The sequence below is a fragment of the Equus quagga genome, chromosome 2, assembly GCF_021613505.1.
Source record: "Equus quagga isolate Etosha38 chromosome 2, UCLA_HA_Equagga_1.0, whole genome shotgun sequence".
NCBI classification, from domain to species: Eukaryota; Metazoa; Chordata; class Mammalia; order Perissodactyla; family Equidae; genus Equus; species Equus quagga.
The window spans coordinates 136,449,008-136,467,165 of record NC_060268.1 but is presented as its reverse complement, the minus strand read 5'-3'; the positions used below and the strand labels follow the sequence as shown (position 1 = coordinate 136,467,165).

Below are 18,158 nucleotides of genomic sequence, written 5' to 3'. Positions count from 1 at the left end.
ATCACATCCTTATTAACACCTTTTTCAGCTCTCTGAAGCAAGTTCGCTGCTTTCTTTTTATGCTCTTACAGAGTTTTTCCTTTCTCTATAGGTTTAGGAGGTAGTTTTTAATTTAATTGCTTTCTTATTTCTCATCCTCACTAGACTGTAAACTGCTTGAAAGTAAGAATTCTATCTTATTTATTTTTGCAGTCTTGTTTTTAATAGGTGTTTATTATATGTGGCAAAAATTGAGGGCTTGCAACGGAGCACTCCAGATATAAAGATATAGCTACAGTGGCTGCTTGTTTTCTCTCTCATTTTGAAGTTAAGCTTCATCATACTCTAAATCTCTTAGCTTTTCATGACTTTCCAAGTTTCACAATTATTTCTTTAGGACTCTTGCCTGAAGTGTGACAGTCCATCATAGCATTTCTTTGATCATCTAGAGCCTCTTGAACCAGGCTTATCATTTCTTGCACAAGTGTTTATGATCTAAACCTTGTTTTTCATGTAGAGGAGAAGCTTTTCCTTTTGAAAGGCATTCAAGCTATTTCCCAAGAACTTGAAAGTCAGTTAGTCATGCATAGCTTCCCGCATAGTGATGCCTTTCTCTTTTGCTTATCTCAGAGATCTTTGGCAAGATAGCGTACTGTATGTGTAAAACAGCAGTTCTCAAAGTGTGCCTGGAGCAGCATCAGCAACATCACTTGGGAAATGAGAAAAATGCAGATTCTCTGATCCCACCTCTGACCTACAGAATCAAAAACTCTAGAAGTGGGCCTCTGTAAGCTGTGTTTCAACCAGCCCTCCAGGTGAGTCTAATGCATACTAACGTTTGAGAATCACTGCTATACAAGCTTGGGCTTTGAAGTCAGACTACCTGGATTCAAAGTTCTCATTCTGCCTCCTGACACCTCTTGTGCCCCATCTCACGTCCTCTCGGCCTGCATTGTAACTCCTGCCATTGCTGTGATAACTATCTTGACCACACTTTGCCTCAGCTGCACTCATCTCTTGGTTTCTGCTCTGTCATCCCCACATGGGACACCTGTAGGAATCTGTTCAACATTCTATGCATGTGCAAACCTGAAAGTGCCACTTGTGGGGCAACCTTTAATCACTGGGAAGATGACAGCTTGTTATTAAATCGTCCCTTCAGGACAATTTTGTGGCTTCTTCTCCTCAGCTCCTCAGAGAGTCCCAAGTGGGCTGAGGCCCTGTGGGCCACTCAGTGACCATGTTAGTTACACAATGTGGACTGGCTTTCCCTGCTTCCCTCTCTCACTCTTCCAAGTCCTGTTCTTTGGGGTCACTTTCCAAAATAAGCTATTCGGCAGGAAAGCCTTTATTTCAGGCTCTACTTTTAGGGGATCCCAGGCTAAGAGATCAGGCAAATTCCTTCACTTCTCCAAACAAGCTTCAGCTTCCTAAGCTGAATAAGCATAGTAACTGCATTTACCTTACAAGCTTTTTCAGAGTAGTACATGTGATAACTCAGGTAAAATGCTTAGAACAGCACCTAGAACAAACTAAGTATCAACAAAAGTTAGGGTTACTACTATTCCCTTCTTTTAATTTTGCATAACAATTTTGTCTCCATCTGTGGCACCATTTTTATTTCTTATAGAAAGAAATCCTGAAGTTTCTAGAAACTATCTTTTTATTCTGGGGAAGATATCAGCTTTGAGAGCAAATTCCATCTTTTCTTCTTTGTTTCTCAGTGGAGCTAAAGTTGAAATGGGAAGATCGTTATTTTTGGAGTTGGAAAGAATTGAATTCAAATCTTGGATGTTCATAGTAGTTGTATGAATTTCTGAAACTGTCACCTTTTCTGCTTTATCTGTAGACTTGAGATAATCTTACCTACCTTTCAAGGTTGTCATGAGCAGTAAGTAAGATAATGCATGTAAAGGATCAGGTACATAATAGATGCTCAATAAACTCTGGTTCTTTCCTCTACTTAAATATGCCTTTTTCTCCACATTTTTATTGTCATTACCCTTGTCCAAGACATTATCACCTCCTCACCTCTTGCTGGACTTTCACAGAGCTTTTTGGTTTCTTTTCTCGCTATAATCTTTCTAGCCTTTAATCCATACTGTATACCCCTACAAACCCTTCTAGAAACATCACTGCATTTTTATGGCCTTTGATAATCTAGTCACAACCTACCTATGCAATCTTATTTTTCATTACTTCAAATTCTCTTTTTCATACATTCTCCATTTCCTATCACACTAGATACCCAAATTTTGTATGCTTACTCCTCCCTGCCCATTCTCACACTCGTCCTAGACACTTTCATTTCCGACCATTCTTTTCTCAAGTTCCCTCCTCTGGAATGTTCCTCCCTTTCCCTCTAACATATTTTCATTTCCCAGTTGCTACCATCTCCAACTACAACTCTGGTCTCTTCCTCCTCTAACTCGTCCTGCATTTGACCTCAGTAACACACAATTGGGTGTCTAAGAGTCCACACTTAAGGCCCATCCTCCCAGGGCTCAGTGGCAGGGCACTGGGACAGCATTGAGGAACAATGAAAGGAGGTCATGTAAATGTGGGGAAGATAGAGTAACTTATCTTCAATGTCATTTCGATTTCACACAGCCCTTCAGTCTAACAGCAGGATTTGAAATATGAAGTGACTGCTCACCAAACAAAAACCTCCTAAGGAAAGCTGCCCAGGATGAAGAACTTTCCAGCTATTGCTCTCATTTCATTCCTGCTCATCTCAGAATCAGTTCTAAAAACTGTGCAACCGTCTATATTCATTTAACTTGAGGAGAAGCTAAAGCCACACTTTTCTGCTGTCCTGTGTAGAGGGAAAAAAGTTAAGATGCACAATTTCATGGCTCTCTCTCCACACTCGTGCAGGGTCGGTGGGTCTGAGTGCCACCCAAGGTACAAATGATTTGTTCACAGGGTAAGAACTATGGCAACTTAGTGTTTCTTGGTAGTCCTTCATGGACACTTTGTTTTGGTGGTGGGTTGAATGCATGTCTCAGGGAGATAACTTATGATTGCTGAAATCTTAACGCCAAATATTTATAATTCATGGCCATTTATTTATAATTTACCATCTTCCTTCTTCCAAAAGTAATTTCAAATATCTTGCAATAAAAATGAATATATACTCCTACATGGAGTTTAAAATAAATAAGAAAAGTACATCAAACGTCACAAAGAGGAAGGTCTCAAATCTCTAAGGACTTCACTGAGAGAATAAAAGCTTCCCTCATGATCATCATAAAAATCATTGCCACTTTTGGGATCTTGGCTGACTCCCAACCTCAATCAGATGATCTCTCCATAGATGACTCCTTCACCCAGCTCATCTGGGAAGTTAGTGGGAACAAGATAAAGAAGTAGAGAATTAAACCAAGGATGAGCTTTTAACAGTAATTAAGTACTGAGTTAACTCCATGCTCCTGATAGTCAAACTAAGAAAGAAAAAAAGGGGAAAACAAAGTTAGATATAACTCTAATTCTAATAAAAGGAAAAAATACTTGATCTTCAGAAGAGATGACTTGCTTTCTGATGTTGAGTTTTGGAAAAATTAATCATAACAATAAATGTTGTGAAGCCAAATCATGAGAAATCTCTTGAATAGCAGCTCTTCAGAGGATACTTTTGACCATTTCTCATATGAACCCACAATTTAAAAAATTATACTAAATTGGAGTTCAATAAAAGCATTTCTATAGGGAGATGTCTAGTCAGGGACATCTTGGTGGTATAGCAGTCCCCTTTATCTGCAGTTTTGCCTTCCAGAGTTTCAGTTACCTGTGCTCAACCATGGTCCAAAAGCAGATGATCCTCTGATTCTGATGCTACGTCAGAAGGTCAATAGCAGCCTAACGCTATGCCTCAATGCCAATGTCATTCACCTCACTTCATCTCATCACACTGGGATTTTATCATCTCATGTCATTACAAGAGCAGGAGTGAGTACAGTACAACAAGATATTTTGAGAGAGACCACATTCACATAACTTTTATTACAGTATATTGTTATACTTGTTCTATTTTATTATTAGTTATTGTTGTTAATCTCTTATTGTGCCTAACATTAATTAAACTTTACCATTGGTATGCATATATAGGAAAAAACATAATATATATAGGGTTCAGTACTATCCCTAGTTTCAGCCATCTACTGGGGGTCTTGGAACATATTCCCTGTGGATAAGTGGGACTACTGTACATTCAGAGTTGTTTTTAGCGTATGGAAAATCAGGATGATAGCCTTTGAACAGTTTGTTTGTGAGGGAAGGGCAGGTTGATGGGAGTAGGATGCATCAAATTGGCAGTCTGATAGTCAGTGATTGAGGAAATCATCTACGGGTAGCGAAGAATTTGTCTCCATGGACTAGCAAAAAAAATTATACACAACCGAGCCCTAAAACTACCTAGGATCAACAGTAAGGCAAATCCACTTGAGGAGTGGATTTTCTCCTGAAACCTGCAAGGTGCTCCTTTGGGACAATTTTCTCTCTGGTGTTTATGTTCACTTTATATATATTTTATCTATATAAGAAAGGAAGTGGGGGTTGGAGGGTGGTCATGCAGTGAAATTTTGCCCCAGATCCACACCCTTGTGGAGATGATTCTGAGCACTTAAAAGCTTAAACCATTGGATTCCCAAGGACCCACTTTAATCCACTTTGTAAAATTTGAGTCTGGCTTTTAGAGGCAATTTGTCAATGCCAAAATTTCCTATAGGTTCTTATAGACTTTCAGAGGGGAAACAGCTTAGTTGGGGTATTCTCAACCTGAAAGTTTTCCAGCTCAGCCAACAGCAGAGCACTAACAATGGAGAGTGTTAAGGAAAGCAGTGTTGTGTGACGGAAAAAAAACAAAGTATTTGGAGTCAAGACTTGTTGTAACTACTTCTATTATTCTGGGTAAATCATGTTACCATTTTGGACTCAATTTCCTCAACATTAAAGAAAAAGGCTTGAATTATATCACCTGTAAGTCCTAGCTGTATTATGACATGATTATTTGTAAATTATGGATATGAGTGTGGTGTGTGTTGGGAGTGGATGAGAGTATGTTTGTGTGTGATTGTGTTACTCCACTATGTAATATCCTAAAGTGGCTCTTGGGGTAAAAATCCACCTCTTTAGACTTGACTTATAAAACTCTTCATAATCAGAACATGATTTATGTCTCCATCTCATTTCTTACCACTTACCTTTTATATACATACTATATGTATACCATATATGTATACTATCTATACTATATATATATACACATATACATGTACATATATAAGTATATGTGTATACTATATATGTATACCATATATATACTTTATATCATACTTTATAGCATGTATGCTATACATATTTCATATACATACTAAATGTCTGATTACCCCAAGCTATGATGTCTCCAGCCTGTAGCCCCTCACACATGCTGCTCCTCTGTCTGGCATGATCTCCATCCTTCTCCTGGCTCTTACCTACCCATACTTCAACTCCCAAATAATTATAAAAGCAATAATAACAGTTGCAATAGTATACTAGTAATAGTTTAAAAGTAATATTAATAACAGAAATAATAGTATCAGCTATATCTTTGCAGAGCTTACTATGTCCAGCAATTATGCCAAGAACTTTACACACATCATCTCATTTAATCTTCACCTCAAACTTAAGAGTTAGCATTATTATTCCCAGTTTAAAGATGAAGAAACAGAGGCTCAAAAAAGTGACTTACTCAAAGTTATTTCCTCCTGAAAGGACTTCCTGATCTGATCTCTCAAATCTCCATGAGCTGCTCATCTTATGGACTCTCATAGCACCAATAATAGCAATTAACACACAGATTATGACACTCATAATGCTCCATGAAGGAGTCTTGCTTACCATTATATTCTCAGTGCCTGGTATAGTACTTGGTTCATAGTATGTGCTTAACAAATACCTATTGAATCGATAAATGAATAAACTCAGGGCTCTCCTTACAAAAAATTGTGAATTAGACCTAATTAGGTATCAGTGCGTCTAATTCCCTATTCTTTTGCCCATTCTCCCTTTGCTCCTCTGTTCCTAGTTACTTAGTGAACACTCAGCAGGTTTCGCTGCTCAGCATGTGAACCCTCTTCAAGACTCAGTGGGAGCTAGGGTCCTATCTCTCATTACAGAAGCCAAAAGGCTTACAAAAATGTTACTTGGACCATGGATGGACACTGGTTGCCATTGTAGATACACGATATGGAGCTGCTCCTGGCTCAGCTGCTTTCTGAGTCATAATAATCTAGATAATATTACTTCCTGATATGTGGATGGCAGTCAGAAAGACTCACATGTAGAAGCCTCCCACATGTTCCAAATTGTCCCCTTGTCTCCCCCCAATGAAAAGGACAATATGAAAACATGAAGATGTTGCTCACCTTGCCTCTAGAGTGGTCCTAGGTGCTAGCCACCCATTCCACTTGGCAGAAATGCCACGTAGATCAACGTGATTTGTGAGCTGGCTACAATGAATTTCTCAGTAAAGGAATAAAATAACACGAGAAAGTTTGTCGTCCTTTGGCATACTCTTTCTGGTTAAGTTCTTTCTTGCAATTGGATTGCAGCCAGATCCTTATTTTTCCAAAACCCAGAGATCCCACGATTTGATGGGATGATCCTCCCCATTAGTCATCAGAGGCCCCAATTAACTGTGCAGTCTGCCACAGTCAAAAGGAAAGTTGGCAATCTCTGATGAAAGCTAAAACTTCACTTAAACATTTTCTCTTTCAGAAATATAAGTGCAACACAAAAAGGTCTTCCAGTTATAGTTTCAGAATCCTCAGTTTATAAGGCATCATTTCCTTGTGTATGTAGACTCATTCACTTAGGGTTCTACCATAGCAACTCATTCATATTACGAAATTGAAATAAAAAAGGAATTTCATAAATAAGAAGCTGTAGTATAATAGGAAATGCTGGGTGGGATATGAGGTCCTAGATGTTGTTCCTCAGTATGTTGTGGATCTGATAGTTCCTTAGGAATGTCCTGGCCCCTACCGTTAGTTAGCATGTTTCCAGATGGAACTGGGTTAAAAGGGTCTAGGGAAATCTCTGAAAGGCAACTTTTTTTTTTCAAATGTAGTCTGAGAAGCATGGAAGGAAGAAAGTCAGTTGCATTTCATGTTTTGGTGGTCACCAGCAGGGCCTTCTTAACAGCATCTGAAGCTCTAGGCAGCCCAAGTCTGTGGTATGTGGGAATGGACCTAATTTTCCATTCCCCAGGGCAGCTCTGAGTACAAGTCAACCTGAATGAGAGAGTGCTTTGGCCAACTGCCTAAAGTGAGAAAAACACCGCCTCTGTGATATTAAACTTTCCAACTCAAACACGGGAATAAAGAGCCTAAACAGAATTCCCTAAAACAGAATTCAGAGCTGCTCTTGATCATGTGGACCTGAGCTACCACCAATAGTCTTCATGTGGCTAATACTGCTGGTGTTCATCAATATTCATGTTCTTTTCTTCATGGGCACAGAGTCACAGTTTTCGGTCTCTTTTGTGGATAGATGTGGCCATATAATTGAGTTCTGGCCAAAGAAATGTGAGTAGAAGTGATAGGTACCACTTCCAGTCTTGGCCTGTGATAGACCTTCCACACATGATTCTTATTCTCTTTCTCCATCTACTGACTAAATGGAATCAACTATGAGGCCCTACAGGAAGGTGGATCAACAAGACTGAAGGGCCTTTGGTGTCAGACTGTATGGAACAAAAGCCCCACTGGCCTTCACTGGACTGTGATGTGGGCAAGAAAGAAACTCCTATTGTTTCTGTGCCCACTGAAATTTTGCATTGTTTGTTACATTATTTAGCCCATTCAACTAATCATGCTTGGAAACAATCACGCTTGTTCTCACAGCTTTTGCCATTTGATGTGATTTTTCATTAGTCAGGCATCATTGAAATTGTCTGTTTCTCTGAATCTTAACTTTCCTGGTTCCAGGGAGTCTGAACTTAAGAGATCTATGACCATCAGCCAATGAGCCAATATCATACTCTCTTCCAAAGTTCATGTATGGATAAATAATGAAAGACAGGATCTGGACTAAATAGAGGAAGGTAAGAAATTAGGTCAAGTTTCACCAAAGTGACCCATCATCAGGCCAACTTCATGAGCATATGCCTGGTTTAATATTTGGCTGTTGCCAGCTCAAAATTCTTAATACTTTTTGAACAAGGGGCCTCACCATTTCATTTTGCACTGGGCCCTGCAAATCATTTAGCCAGTTCTGATCATCATACTCAAGAGAAATGAGGAGTTGCCCTTTGGCCCCTCTTGGATTTTTACTTCCCTGATGACTGGCCCCAAAACTCTCTGGACTATAGAAATATGGGCTCAAAGACTAGACCCAGCCACCAGGTGTATATATACACAACCTTATCTCATATCTATCTGCAACATGTACAGCTCTCTAAACTCTAACCTCCCTTACTCTTTGGAAGGTGCTGGATGGGTAGAGGGGGGTGATGGTGACATATTCCAATGCGGGTCTCCAGGATAAAAATGGAAGGCCTCCTTTATAAAAACTGGCAAGAAGGTATACCACCATTTTAAGGGCTTTCTGTTTTTTGCTTTGCCTTGATATAACTTTCTCCCCATCTTTAATGTTTGAGTTATGTCCTATTCTTATGATGCTCCTGGTCTCTGATTCATGGCCTAAAGACTATCCTGATTTCTCATTACTGATTAGCAACCTCAATTACCTGCCACCTCAAATGTTTCAGATTCTCTTCTCTGTGCCAATGCACTTATCCATCCTCAGCTGGCTCCTCATAGATCTCCCACTGAACCTTCTAACCTGCCTTTATTCTGGTCCTAGAATTTGCCCTCCAGTTCAAGTTTGATGATCAGTTCTTGGTACAGGTTTTTGAATCAAGTCACACCTCAATTCTGCCATCACTACCAGAGGTATCCCTCCTTTTTTTAAATGGTTTTAACCAGTGGTGGCTGGGAAATGTTTAACCAGCTCTTTGTGAGGAAGGGAGACAAAAGCCTGATTTGTAGTATTTGATGATTTCTATGGTGTAAATACTCCCACCATAACAAATTTCAAGCCAGCAATGTGATGTCACTGAACTCACAGCTGGGAAGAGATGTGTGCAACTGATTCAACTTTCATAAGCCTGTGTGAGGCAGCTCCAGCACACCACTGGCTTAAAGTTTAATTTGCCTCTTTCTGAAGAGCAATTGCATCACGAGTCACCCAGTTGCTCAAGCCAAAACCTTCCTGTCTTCCAAAGTTCCTCTGAGGATGAACGATTCATTTTATATAAGATAAAGTCAGGACTATACATAAGAATCAAACTTGATGGTGAGGGCTATGTTTGACTTCTTTTTCTCCCTTATCCTTACATTAATTGCTCACTAAATCATATATAGCTTACTTCCTTAACAGCTGATAAATTCACATTGTTTTCTCCATTTCTCCTGACACTTCCATTTTTTTGCTACCTTATTTTTTCACCTGTATTGCTTACTTGATACTTCTGTCTCCAGTCTTTCCCTCTTCTAATTCCTTCTCTATATTACTTTTTAAAAATGCAATGTGATCGTATCATAACCTCGGTTAAAATCTTTTAACAGTATCTCATTGTCTGTAGGAAAAAGTCATACATAGACTTTGGTGACGTGGTTCAACTTCACAACTTCACAGCTTCATCTGTCATCTTCCCATCTCTTATACTATACTCTAGCTAAGCTGAGATACTTGAAGTCTCCCCACAATGTTGTATTCCTTCTTGCATGTGAGCCTTTGCATATTGCCTTCCTCTGCGTAGAATATTCTCTCCTGCTTTCTTCGCACTGCTAACTCCCATACATTTTCAGGTGGTCCTTTAGATACTGCCTCCTCCAAGAAATGTCCCTGACATCCTCCAGTATGGTTTTATTTTTTCATTCCTCCTCTGATCTCAGAGCACCTTGTTAGCCACACTAATGACACTTATAGTTATCAGGGTTTCATCAGGAAACAGATGGCATACTTCAACTGGGCAATATGAGGAGAGTTTAATAAAATAAAGGTATAGGCAGAATTTGGAGGAACCAACAAGGATAGTATAGTGCCCTGGTGTTAGCAGCATCAGAAGTTGTTACCATCCTAAGTCTGATGAAGCAAAGGGAAAGAGCAGTTAGTACAACTCAGAGAGAGTACCTGATGGAGGTACTTCACCTCATGAAGGCTGTAGCCTGTGGTAGAGTGAGCCACAACAACTCCACAAGGAATGAGCCTGGGAAAAACATACCCCAACCTCACATTTCTTTGCCTTCCAACCTATTGCCAATGACCCCAGTTGACTAAATTCAACCAGAAGCCATAGAACAAATAGAGGAAGACATAATTCACATATGTAATCCATAAAGGTGAGCCTATTAGGTGACAGAACAGGGTTGACAGAAGTAGAGTGTCGATCCGGAGGGACGAGCACAAGGTATTCAGCACATCCAGTGTCCACCTGTTGTATGCTACTTTATTTGACAAATGGTATTCCTAGTTCATAAAAGTGTCCTACATTATATATACGATTGTCTCCATTTTACAAGGGAGAAAACAGGCTCGGCTACCGAGGCTAGCTAACAGGTGGCAGGGCAAGGATTCAAATCCAGTTCTGCCTGGGTCTGAAGTCTGAGCTCTTTCTAGTTTCCCATACTACCATTATTGTTGTAATATTTTGTCTCATTCACTAGACTGTGGCCTACTTGGGTACAAAATTAACATTTCATTTATCTTTATATCACCAGTGCCTTGTGCAGGGGATTGCCCATAGTAGATATAGTAGATAACAGATATTTGTGGAATTGATTAACAAAATTAACAGAACGATTTAGTAGTTTAATTTATGTGAGTGAGCATTGGGTAATGGGAACATGCCAAGGGACGTTAGTGAATTATATCTGGCACTAAGGCATCTCCCTGCAATTGTCCTTTATAAATAATTGCCATCCTCTTAGCATCATAGGGGGAAAGAAAGTTTATCTGGTCTCTTAAGCATAATGGAGTGTAACAAAAACTGACAATAAGTGGGTTCTTCGTATGCTGATCATCCTCCATCTTCTCCCTGACTTGGCTAACGGCTGGGGATAACAAACAATGGAGCTTGCTCGCCCTAGTCCTTCCTCTGTGACTTTTCTTCTGAACTGCCATGCCCCTTTCTAATGGTTCATTTCTCTTTCCATTTCACTTAACTCAGCCTTTATCTATCTGTCCAACACTGACTCTCTAACTACCAGTTAGGATGGCTGGGATCTTTTTCAACTTTCAAAGGAAGCTGCCTGCTCTGAATGTATGATACTAGAGAGCGGGTTTTGGTAAGCCCTTAAGAACAGTTGTTTATGTTCTTCTTTCAAAGGTTGCCAAGTAATAAATAGCTGTTTGAAAGTGAAGGGTAAAGTGGTATTTCATCACCCTGTTCTCTGCTGTTCTTGTGATGGCTGAAATCATAAAACATTGTATTTCAACCTTTGTAGGGAGATCTTGTCAGCCTGGGGTTACTGAGTGGGCAGAGACACTTGCTTCCCTACTCAGTACCCAGGGCACTACTCAATCCCAGCCCAGTTGGAACTCTGCTCGTTGAACCTTTGAAACTCTGAGGCTGATTGAAGCTTCTGAGCCAACAAAAGAGGCAAAGGGCCTTTGTACTTCAGCAAAGAAATGTTCCAGTTCTTTTGCACTTTCCTAATGAAGGCTGGCCCAGTGTCCCTGGTGCACAGAGGGGTGTTGTAGGGAATAAAGGCAACTCAACTCTTTGGGGTCATGCCTCTCTTCCCAGGGACTTTTATGGATGGCCTTCCAGCCATTGAGGAGTTTGCTACTCATTCAGATTTCATAGCTTTGGATCTGGGTGAGAGAAAAAAAAGAGCTATCTTGTATATTGCTGAATTGCATCAAATATTCCAGTGTATAAACTCTCACACATGCCTTGTCCCATTTATATTAGTCCCCACTTAGCTCCACTCATTTAGGTCACCTGGCCAGACTTGCAGAGATTTTAGTTGGTCATCCCAAATTTAATTTGTAAATTACAGCGCTAGGAAGGTGTAAGTTATTTACTATTGTTGTTTTTGTTGGACGAAGTTAAAGTGCTTCATAGTATAGATTTTGACATTAATTCTAGTACCATGTAATGCCTCCAGTAAGCTGAGTGAAGAGTCTTCCCTCATGACAGAAGTTTATGATACAAGATTTTAAAAAGCCCAGGACCCAAATTCCAAATTCCAAATTCCATTGTGACCTATTGTGTTATATATCTGGATATGGAAATTGAGGTAAGTAGAATTGCAAACAGCTGGCCTGAAAAGAGCTTTAGAATTTGATCCACAATTCTCAAATTTGGAAGCTAGAGTAATTATTGAACATGAGTAACTGTGTAAGATGATAAGTATCCTACTGGTCATCAACTAGAAATCTCCAAATCTCTGAACCCATTAGATTAATTATTGTACAGCATCTAAGTTTATGATGAAAGAATACAATGTAAAAGATGGTTCTGATACCATTTAGAAGCATTTGGCCCTAATCAGACTCCAATTTTAGATCTAGTCCTACCTGAAGTTTTCTATAATTTATTACATCAGAAGACTCAAAGAGTTATTTTTATGCAGAGAAAATTGGACTCAAGTAAAAGTTATTTTCATCACTTCATCTAGCTACAAAGCTGAGCACAGAACTATGACTATTCAAACACGTTGAAGATACAACAGAGAATGAATAGCAATGAAAGACAGTCTTGACTTGCTGCCAAGGTAAGCAAAATAGGAGAAATGACTCTCATGATTGGAGGGGAAAGTAAGGAAGCAATTTCTTTTCATAATATTTACACACTCTGTTTAGTTAGGTATTTTAAGGTTTGGTGTCAACTGAGATATTGATTATACCTTAGTAGCATGTAGCTTATCCCAGCAATGAACTGTGTTTATCATCAATTTTATAACTGACTTCAAGGAATATGGTATTCCAGTGAGAAAAAGAAAGAAATAGATTTATGGCCAGGCCAGGGAATGTGGATTTGAGCAAACATACATAAAATCTAGATTTAGGCTATTGGTCTATATCCATTTAAGTGATGCTTTCCTTCCTTTGGGATAAAACAAAACTACATTAGCATTGAAGAGGGAATCATTAGCATTGAGGAGAGAAAATTTAGGGGAAAACAATACTTTGTGTTTAAAAGTGAAGCAAAAGAAAATTTACCATGACAAAGGAGAGCTCTTAAGTCAGTTAACTATATTGAGTTCTTTAAAAAAGCAAAGGACTCTATTTGGTTCAAGGAAAAACTTTAACTTCTTCTCAACTCTCAATTACTTCTGGACAGATTAAATAGATTTTAGCTTATCTAGTTCCCTTTAATATACTGCTGCTGAGAAGCAGTCTGCAAATAAGTCAAAGAAACCTCGAATTAAATTCAAACCATGTAGTTTACAGCCATGTGACCTTGAACAAATCACAATCTCTCTAAACTTCAACTTCCCCATCCATTAAATAGTGTAAATAATGGCTATTTTAGGGTTGGTGTGAGGGGTAAATACAAAAAGATAAAACGCAATAAATAGCAGTTTTTATTTTCTGACTAACAGATTGTTGTCTAAGACTCAGCACTTTCAGTACATTTCCATTGTCTCTGGAAGTGACTGGAAGGAAGCTATTTTCTTATTCATTTAGTTACTCTTGCTACCCAGAGACCAAACAACTTAGAAAAAAATTATCTCTTCTCAAGATGGGAGTTTGCACTAGTCCAAGATATATTTACTTCCCAGAAAAGGGAAAAGGTCGGAAAGGGGTTGGAACAAGTAATTTTCAGGCTCCCATGAGCTAGAACCTTATTGTGCTTGCACTCTGGCAAATTCTCATGATTTCAGAAACAGGTGTATATAAATATATTATTATGCAAACAAAAATGGCAGTATGGGTGTTTGGGGGGGTTGTGTATGTGAAAAGTGTCGCTTCATGAGCATGGACATTTTTACTTTGTTTTAAATTCTTATTATTGAGCATCCACTATGTGTTCAACACCATTTTAGGTGCTTTGTATATGCCATTTTATTTAATTCTCACCATTCTCCTACAGAAAAAGTATTATCCTCATGTTACGGTTGAGAGAACTAAGAGAGGTTAACCTAGATTCAGGAGCAATGTCTACACTAAAAAGCCAGTTAGGACTCTTCTGCAATAATCTAGTTCAGAGGAATTACTAGTCTGCGGGAATGGAGAGAAGTAACTCCCTTGGGAAGATTCTACAATGTTATTGTTTTTGCCCAAAATGGCATATTACAGAAATTAATTAATTCAATTAAACAGCAACTAAATGTGCAAACATGTTCCTTTTTTTTTTTTTTTTTTGGAGGAAGATTAGCCCTCAGCTAACTACTGCCAGTCCTCCTCTTTTTGCTGAGGAAGCCTGGCTCTGAGCTAACATCCGTGCCCATCTTCCTCTAGTTTACACGTGGGACGCCTACCACAGCATGGCTGCCAAGCAGTGCCATGTCCGCACCTGGGATCCGAACCAGCGAACCCCGGGCCACCGAGAAGCGGAACGCGCGAACTTAACCGCTGCGCCACCGGGCCGGCCCCGCAAACATGTTCTTATGACTCTTTTGGATCATATCTTGTACTTTCCCTTTAAAAAAATGTGATTTATAAGTAAATTAAATGCACTTGAATTCAGAGATAACGTTCAAATCCCCAACTAGTTTTTATTTTAAAGATCTTTAGACAGTGAGATTAAGAAACCTCCTGTGTGAAGTGTTCAGCAATCCTGTCTGCCAGGACCTTCTTTTGGAAATTTGATGGATAAAACTGAGCTTTTGGTTAGGGAGCATTATGATGGCCCTGAAGGGATTACCATCATGTCAATAATTTACCTTTTTGTGAACCTACCAAACGAAAATAACCAATATAATCATGTTTTATTTAGCTGTTTCTTTTATACTGCCTCTCCCTTCTCTATAATAAACCATATGTTCATGCAGCTGTAAAATAAAGGAATATCTTCAAAATATATTTTTATGAACTCCAATTTGAATAAATGCATGACTTGTCTGCAACCAGAGTGAGCAGTTACATATTTGGTGACTAAAAATATTTCCTCCACTAACTTGATGCTAAAGTCTTATATTTTACCTTCAGAGAGACCTCCAGCATGAAAATGTTAATTACTCTAGCTCAGGATTTTCAAACTTGACACTCCAATTGACATTTTGGATGAGATAATTCTTTGTTGTGGGGAGCTTTCCTGTGTATTCTAGGACGTTTAGCAGCATCTCTGGCCTCTTCCTACTAAATGCCAGTGGCCATTGCCCTCCCTTTTTCCTAATTATGATAATAAAAAATGTCTCTAGACATTGCCAAATGACCCCTGAGGAGGCAAAATTGCCTCTAATTGAGAACCACAGCCCAATAGACAAAATTATGTTACTTCACTTTCAGTCATAGACAAAATGATTTTGTTTGTTCTGTCCACATGGACAAAAATCTGTAAGAATAAGCTTCAATAGATATTTGTCATCATTATTATTATTAAAAATAAATTTACCCTTGCTAAAAAAAAAGCAATATATGTTTGTTGCAGATGAAAGCATAAAATACAGTTAAAACTATCAGAAAAGAATAATCACTCTTATTTCCATGTTACAGAGACAACTAGCATTATTATTCATTAATCTTCTTGAGCAAACTCTTCAAAATGAAAATATACTGTATATATTGCTTAGTAACTTGATTATTTTTAAAGTAATAATATACGACAAATAACTATCCACCCACAGCATAATTTTAATAGAATAGCATTCCACTGTATGGCTTTACAATTGGTGAGTCATCCATTCGTTTAGTAAATACAGCGAACCTCTATGTATCAGGCACTGTGCTAGATGCTAGGGATAAAACTGCAAAAAAGATAGATGGACAAGAAAATGCCCTCCTGAAGTTTGAGAGACAAACAAAGCAAGTAAATGAAGTAAGAGAGAACAGGAAATGGGCTTCTCTCTAGGAAGACAGGCCTTGGCAGCTAGGGGAGGTGGATCAAGACAGATGAGGATAGAAAAGTGAAGAGTAGCTAATGCTGAAGACAAACTGTTGTCCTATTGATATGTTTCCCTCCATGTATTTATCATTATATTGCTTAATAAACGATTGAAGAATTTAGATTTGTACATAAACTTGAACATCTCCAATCATCCCTACCCCTGGTTTGGTAAGCTTTCTGCTACTCTTCCTCCCTCCCAATTCCTCAAGATGTGCAGATAAATGTTTGACATCTTGTAGCTGTGTTCTTAACAGGTCTGGATATATGCAGAGAGACCCTCTGAACCTATTGAAAGCACCTAATAGGTGAAAAATATGATTCAAAACATATTTGAACTCAAATAAATATGGAATTCTAGACTAAAAGTCTTCTTGTATTATAGTGTTTCTTCTAAGTGTAACATAGCCCTGAATAGTGTCAATATCCCTGACAGGATGGTAATTACTTTTCTTGCCAACTGGTCTCTTGAATGAAAGAGCCTTAGAAGATGGATTTAATTAGACTCTTGTCATTCCCCCTAAAAACCTGCAGAACCCAGAGTTGTGGGAATGGTAAGCCAACCTTTCCCAAATAGGTCACTAGGAGTGATGGGAGTCAGGTAATCAGGTCCCTTCCTGTTTCTATTTCTTGGTTCCTGGACTCATGTATTTTACCAATTAAAGACACAGCACTATATAACAGTCATTGATTTAGAGCATACACCGGATTCTTGGAGGAGTCCCATCCTTGTTGAGTATCAGTTCCAAGCTGGCACCATAACAGGTAGCTGTATCACTCTCAGGCAGGAAGCTCCAGGGTGGTACAGTATAAGACAGGACTAGTTTATCCCATTGTCATGTGCCCATTGCTGCATCTCTTTTGTTTTAAAATAAGTCTGTTAGTCTATACAACGTTATTTGATCAGGGGATCAAACAGTGTATAAGCCTGCAAATAGTGGTGCTGGCTACGAACCTACAGATAGGCAAGGAAAGACAAACTCATGCCAAGAATAAAAGTCAACTCCCATCAAAATGAAATTCATCACTCCTATTCAACATTGTACGGTAAGTCCTAGCCAACACAATATGGCAAGAAAAAGAAATAAAGGCATTCATATGAGGATGGAAGAAATAAAACTATTTGCAGAAGACATGCTTATCTATGTAGAAAGTCCTAAAGAATCTACAAAAAACCCTCTGAGAACCAAGAAGTGAATTTAGAAAGGCCATAGAATGAATATATAATGCTTAGTTTACGGCACTTACAGAACAAGGGGACCAAAATACGTTTAAAAATTAAATACAAACAAAATATAATAACATTAACAAATTAGCAGCATCAGTTTGATGTGACATGTTCTTTTATCTTTGTTTTATCACGAATACATGAGCCACTATAACATCCTATGTTGTTTTGAGATGAGCATGCCTATTATTACCTTTACCTTGTTCCATGTGATAACTCAAATTCTTCTTCCACTTTTTCTATTTATTTATACAGCCTTCTGAAATCAATCTGCATTTTAATTGGCTTCAATGCTTCATTTATTTGTTAACTCTTGATGAGTAAGAACAAATAAAAGCAATACAACTTGGACTCCACACAATCATAATCACAATTACAAATGTAAACTTTGGCACTGAAATGTGGTGGCAGTACTCAGTTATATGTTATCTCCAAAATGATCCAAAATATGATTATATTAATTAATTTTTAAATTTTTGGTTTGGGTTGCTTTTTTTTTTGGTGAGGAAGGATTGGCCCTGAGCTAACATCTGTGCCAATCTTCCTTTATTTTGTATGTAGGATGCCACCAAAGCATGGCCTGATGTGTGGTGCATAGGTCCACACCCAGGATCTGAACCCGCAAACCCCGAGCCACCAAACGGAGCACGTGAACTTCACCACTATGCCACCGAGCTAGTCCCCATGATTATATTAATTAATTTTTGAAGATTTTTCATAAAAATTGACCAAAAAAATCACATAGGGACCTTCTATAATAATACGTCTGTGGACTATAGAGGTTAATGACTCAGTTTTGAGAAACATTGGTAAACACCACTCATTTAGCAATACACCCTATAAAGTCTGGTAGTACCTCTCATATTGTGTCCTATACATTAGAGCTAGGAAATTTTCAAGCTTTTATGG

General features: G+C 38.6%; 1 long non-coding RNA gene across 1 annotated transcript; it reads left to right on the top strand.

Annotated features, from left to right (window-relative positions):
* Nucleotides 1–623: 623 nt before the first annotated feature.
* LOC124235768 (uncharacterized) lies at nucleotides 624–16,288 on the top strand. The gene is made up of 3 exons (XR_006887565.1): nucleotides 624–794; nucleotides 12,651–12,746; nucleotides 14,437–16,288. It is a non-coding gene; the product is annotated as an uncharacterized LOC124235768 (long non-coding RNA).
* Nucleotides 16,289–18,158: the final 1,870 nt, after the last annotated feature.